A 6,484-nucleotide genomic window follows, 5' to 3' on the forward strand; every position below is an offset into this window, starting at 1 on the left:
AACTTGATCCCCCAGCAGACTGCAGCTTAGATCTAGGTATGGAGAGTGTGTTGACATAGGCTGATCTCAGCAGTCAATTTGTGACATGCTGCAAGAAACGGCTAGTCAGATAAACTGGTGCCAGGTTGTTCTGAGCCTTGTAGGTTAAGGCTCAGGTTTTAAGCGAAATTCGCTACACGACAGGGAGCCAATGGAGGTTGCGTCTGATGTCAGAGATGTGAGATCTTCTAAAGATGTTGAGAGCTGCCCTGATGGCATTGTTTTGTGTAACTTGTAACCTGTCACTGTTTTTGACTGGTCCCATCGGTAGAGAGTGTTTCAATAGTCTATTTTTGCGATGATAAGTGTTCTAGCTAGAATGATGCAGTTCTCAGTGTTCAGCAAGGGTCTGCAGGCTGTGATGAGTTTACAAGTATACGCCGAAGCAGACGCTATGGCATTTGTTTGTCTAGTTAGAGATAAAGAAGCGTTGAGATAAACGCCTAGAGTTTTTGCTGCGTTCGACACTTTAATGATGTTGCCATCTATGGTGAATGATTTGTAGGCTGGGTCAAGTTTGGCTAATTTGGAGTGCGAACCAAGGATGAGTAACTCAGTTTTCTCATCATTGAGGCAAAGGCCATGATGAGCCATCCAAGCCTGGATGATAGAGTAGACATCATTAATTGCCTTTGCGTCAAGAGCAAAGTCACCAGAGATAGGGATGAGTATCTGGGTGTCGTCAGCATAGTTGGTATAAGAGACACCCAGATAGTCAAGTATGTCAAAGAGTGGCTTGTATAATGTGGGAGGGACACAAGATCCTTCAGGGACTCCACAAGGGACAGGGGCAGGTTCTGCTGAGGCTAGAGGAGAGAAGACCCTCATAGTTCTATTCACTAAAAAGGAAATGATCCAAGACGACGCTGAGTCCGAAAAGTGCTCAGCAATTTTGAGATGGTGGCAGAGAATTTTGTGATCCACTAAGTTGAATGCCGCAGACAGATCGAGCAAGAGGAGGGGTGCCAACTTGCCCTTATCTTTTACATCATCAATTTCAGTTTTTAAGTCAATCAGGGTGGTTTCTGTGCCATGTCTAGGACGGAAGCCAGATTGACGGAGAGCAAGTAGTTGGTTTGATTCGAGATAGTACTGAATTTGCAGGTATGCAGCGCGGTGCAGAATTTTTAGAAGGTATGGTACCGTAGTAATAGGCCTATAATTGGCGGGGTTGCTTGGGTCAAGGGAAGGTTTTTTATTTATTTTTTATTTTTTTCTATCGCAAACGCAGTCTCCCACTTCCAGAAATTATGCAGTCGAGTATCCCGCATTTGGGGACATTGCATGGGTCAGCACCTCCGGTGTGCAATGGATGAGCCTCACCCTGGGAGAACCATCTTAGTGATCATGGTGTCTCCCCTGCCAGGTAAGTATAAGGGAAGGTTTTTTGATAAATGGGATTACCCAAGCATCCTTAAGGTTATCTGGGACAATACCCGATCTGAAGGATGCATTTATAAAAGTAGTGATAAAAGGCGCAAGGTCATGCACAGCTTCCTTGATAATAGGTGCAGGGCAGGTATCACCTTGACAATTGGATGGTTTAAGCTTTTTGATAATATTTTCCACTTCCTCAATGGAAAGCGGAGAGAGGCTGAAAGGTTTTAGAGGGCGTGTGGGGACTGGGAGGTTAAACAAAGGTGTGTTCACAGTAAAATCGGTTAGGTTGCTCTTTTTAGGATTTATTTTCGTTTGCAGTAAGACAATTTTATCTAAGAGTGCCTTTTGAATATTCGTACACCAAACGGCATCAGGGGAACAAGTCACCAGAGGGGCAACAGGTGACTCTAGTTCCTTGAGGATCTTGAAAAGTTCCTTCGTTTTTGATTGGGCCTGCATGATACGTTTGTTGAAAACATTTTTTTGGGCTACAAGAATAGCAGCTTTATAAGTAGAAGAGGCCAGAGTTAGGTTGTTTTTGTTAACAGTGGAGGGTATTTTTTTCCAAAGGGACTCAGCCTTTCTTTTTTTCTTTGCGTAAGTCTCTAAGATGGGGGGTGAACCAGGAGTTCAGATGAGAATGGGTTTCTGCTTATGCAATTTTAGCGGTGCAATAGTATCGAGGGCTTTGAACATAGCCTGGTTGTAGATATCCACTAGAACTGTAGGGTCTGAGCTGATAGTCAGAGAGGTATTTAGTAGAGGAAGGATGATGGGACGAAGTTTCTCCGTCGAGATATCCTTCTTATTACGGGTTTGAGTGACAGGGGCTAGATTGGGTTTGCAGGTTTGAGGACTAGAGTTAATTGCAAAGGTTATTTTGTAGTGGTCTGACCAAAGGCAAGGAATCACAGAGATCAAGTTAAGCTTGTAGTTTAGGTCAGCAACCCAATCGAGAGTGCGGCCTTTGATATGAGTGGGCTCTTTGATGTGTTGGGTGAGGCCAAAGTCAGTTAGAATGTTTATGAGGTCCGTGGCTTTGGGATCATTCACATCTTGGTAGCCTAAATTAAAGTCGCCAAGTGGTAGGCCAGTACTCAGCAAAGTATCACTAGTGTTTCAAAAAGGATATCAGTGGTGTAGTCGGTTGACAGGTTTCAGTGGGCAAACTTGCTTATGCCACCTTCTTCAGGACCATACAATAGAGATCAACTCTACGTCATCTCCAAGAATATCTTTGGGTACCGCAGGGAGTTATTCACTGCCAACCGTAGCTTCCGCTGGACCTGGTCCTGAAGCAGGTGGCACCAGCATGTTAGCCCACCAAAACCGGTCGAGCAAGTGACGTGTATGAAATAAGCGGCATTTGGGGAGGAAAAACCTTTAACAAAAAAGTGACTAAATGGCTAGTGATAATAATCTAGAAATCAAACAATGATTTAAATAAACAAAACATCTAGCATGCAAGGTTTAATAGAAAACAGCCAAATAGGACCATTCATATTCTCCACCACAGAACAATGACAAGAATGTGGTGAAATATAAAACATATTACATAATCCTCATGGACAGCGGTGGCTCTCAAGTTCATGAAACAATTGCCTACCGCAAATCTTTTGTCTGAGGTGAATGCCTGCTTTATTTGGCCATGATCTAGGGTTTCACAGTGTTTTTTCTCCTGCACCTTCAAAGGAGAAAAGGAGACTCATCAATGTAAAGTTCATCAGGTCAAAATCTCTGCAGACGGCATCAGGTAAGGAACAAAAAATTCCCTTTTTAGTGTTTCCTACAGCCACAGGAGGCATCTAAGGGAAGTGTGGCTTGGATTATAGCAGGCAATAGAGTATTTCTAGGAGAGTCATCTGTGACAGGAGTGGCATGGAGCGGATTGAGCAATCATCGGTGCGCTGCAGGTTGAATCAGAATGCTCATAACGCAGTCTGTATTAAAAATCTTCACCTGTATTCCAAGCATCCTGATTGGCCGTGGCATGGTCTGTAAATGGCCCGTCTACTAATTAAACCTACTGCCTACACCCGTGGGCAGTAATAGCAAGTAATTGGCCTTTTATTTTGTTAATGCCCCCGCACAAAGCCAGAGCCATTTACAAGGGCAAAGAGCAATTATGTGGTTGTTAGTACTAGCATCTGCTGGAAAAGGAGACAGTCATCACAGAGCAGATGCGTCTTTTGTTTGCATGCCAAAACAATTCTAGAAATTGCAGACAAATACCAATAATTCATTCCTGCATTTCATGGATCTTAATTGGTAAGATACATCCAGCCAGAGTTCTATTCTGGGCGCCAATTCCAAGGAGAATTTTCTGAAATTTGATAAATCATCACATCGGAGAACAAACATTATGGTGGCAGTTGTGAGGTGCCCGTAGGAGAATAAAAACAAATAAAAACTATCCAAATCATGTACAAGGGTGAGAGATCTTTCCATATTAGATCCATATAAATGAATAGACAACAAAGTAAGATTTATCTTAAGTGTTGCTGACTACAACCTCAAGCCTGATTAAAGCAACATGACTAAGTAGTTACCAGTGAACAAATACTGATTTTTTTGTATGCTTATTTATTTTGTCTGCTTCTAGCTTGCTTGGATTTTCAAAAAAGCAGGAAGATATGGAATTGGAAAATATAACCAGAACACATCAATTCATTCTCCTTGGGTTTTCTATCAACAGGAAGTTCCAAATAATTCTCTTTGCCGTAATATGGAACATCTACATCATAACCATCTTCACCAATGTCCTGATCATCACCGTAATTTGGAGAACACGTTCTTTGCACAAACCCATGTATATATTCATAGGAACATTTTCTTTTTTGGAAATCTGGTACCCCACCGCCACTGTTCCTAGGTTTCTGTCAGATTTGCTCACAGGGAGAACATCTATACAGCGTATGGGTTGCATCACTCAGTTGTATTTTCATTTCTCTTTAGGAGCTACAGAAAATTTCCTTCTGATTACGATGGCCTTTGATCGCTATGTAGCCATCTGCAATCCCATGCATTATACCACTATCATGAACCATAGGATGTGTTCTAAACTGGCTCTGGGCTGCTGGGTAGGAGGTTTCCTGGCTTTGATTCCTACAGCCATTCAGATCTCAAACCTACACTTCTGTGGACCCAATGTGATTGACCATTACTACTGCGACTTTGCTCCACTGGTGACACTGTCCTGTTCCGACACGTACAGTACTGAGTTCTATTTCTTCATTCTAGTCTCTGTGGTGTTGCTCGGATGCTTCCTCATCATAATTGCATCCTATGTGCGCATCATGTGGACCATCTTTAGATTATCCACTTCTATTGGGAGGATGAAAGCCTTCTCCACCTGTGCCTCACACTTCACTGTGATATTAATATTCTACGGGACCACAATCTTCATGTTTGTGAAGCCAACAGGAAGGAGCTCGTTGCACATAAATAAGGTAGTTTCTGTTTTCCCCTCCGTGGTGACACCACTGTTGAACCCCATTATCTACACGCTGAGAAACAAGGAGATCATGGACACCCTGAGAAAAACTGTATGTTGTGTGGGAAGTTTCCACAGAATGTAAATATGTTAAATGAGACATGGACAGGTGAAGATATTGGAAGGAGGCCAATGTAGACTTTGATTATTCGCCAAGTCCTAACTCTCTGATCAAAATGGTCTTGCAGTGTGCTACCCCAATATGTGCATTTGCAAATTGCGTGATATCAAATGATATCAAAATAATCCAATGATATCAAATTAACAACACCTGAGTTATGAGTGTTTTCATAAATTATTGGTGAGGCACAATAGGAAACCTACATTCTCTTGTACAATACTGATCCATATACCAGTCCTTTGAGTGAGGGCGGGACAGAGGGAGGATAGATTAAAACATATTCAACTGTCCATTCTTTCAAAACCTATATGAGATGAACGTCTGAAGTTCCATTATTAATAAAGCACAGTATTATCTGTAATATATATATATATATATATATATATATATATATATATATTAAAAAGTGCCCCAACAAGTACATTCAATAGCAAACAATGTAAACAGATGACACAAAATGTGATATTGCCAAACTAATTTTAAAGTGGATTGTATATGCAACCCTTTTATATTTGATAATTAGCATTGCCAGCTTCTAAGCAAAGGAGATGTATTGAAGGCTTGAGTAATGTTTTCTAACCCTGTAAACCCTGACTACGCAACTGATTGCAGTACATTGTGTACTGGTGCTTGACGTGCTATGAAGCGCTACATTCCCTCCACCTGTCCAGTCGGGCCACAGGTCTCTCCGTGAGTATGATAGTTGTGTGCAAGTGTAGAATGTAAAATAAACATTGCAACAGCACTCATTCTATTTTTTTGGTTAAAACCATAAAGGCACAAAGCCAGAAACCATAATGTTGGTAATAATGTAAATTCAGAAAGTTTCCTTTTACATGACCAGGCAATAATGTAAGAGTTAAAACACAATAAACAAAACAAAAGTTGGGTTTGGAAATGCCGCTAACACTCTTTCCATGACATTTTTAAAGCATGCTACTGATGGGTCTGGAAGTAAGTATGAAAGGAAAACAGCAGGGCGACATTTCATAACAGCTGGGAATCTGAGAAGAGGTAGAATTGTGGGAAGGCGGACGTGATGGTACTTACTGAAAAAAGACTGTGAACTCTATGAAGAGGTAAAATCGTGTATCGGTGGCGAGGATGGTATTCATTACAAAGAAGAATGTGAGCTGTAAGAAGAGGTATGATTGTGTATGAGTGTCGTGGATTTAGATCAATCACTGGGCTAGAATTACGAGCCCTGGCTTTAATAGGGGAAGGAAACCCACCCCCGTCTTCAGAAAACGTCACTGTTCACCTGAATGAAACACCCTTTTGCGCTCAGACACACCTGCTAGAGTCATGAATGGAAGGAGGTTTACACCCCCCTTTAGGCACTCAAAGTATGGGATCCATGATTGCACGTACAATCCTTCCACATTTTGAGTATAGTGGCACCTCACGTGCTCACTATATTCTGCAGCTCACTTCACCCGCACGCATTTCAA

General features: G+C 41.8%; 1 non-coding gene across 1 annotated transcript; it reads right to left on the reverse strand.

Moving 5' to 3' along the window:
• Positions 1-1,254: 1,254 nt before the first annotated feature.
• On the reverse strand, positions 1,255-1,413 carry LOC138481816 (U1 spliceosomal RNA). The gene has a single exon (XR_011274426.1). It is a non-coding gene; the product is annotated as a U1 spliceosomal RNA (small nuclear RNA).
• Between the last annotated feature and the right edge of the window lie 5,071 nt (positions 1,414-6,484).

This window comes from Ambystoma mexicanum, chromosome 5p (genome assembly GCF_040938575.1).
Source record: "Ambystoma mexicanum isolate Mex_15411 chromosome 5p, UKY_AmexF1_1, whole genome shotgun sequence".
Taxonomy (NCBI): Eukaryota; Metazoa; Chordata; class Amphibia; order Caudata; family Ambystomatidae; genus Ambystoma; species Ambystoma mexicanum.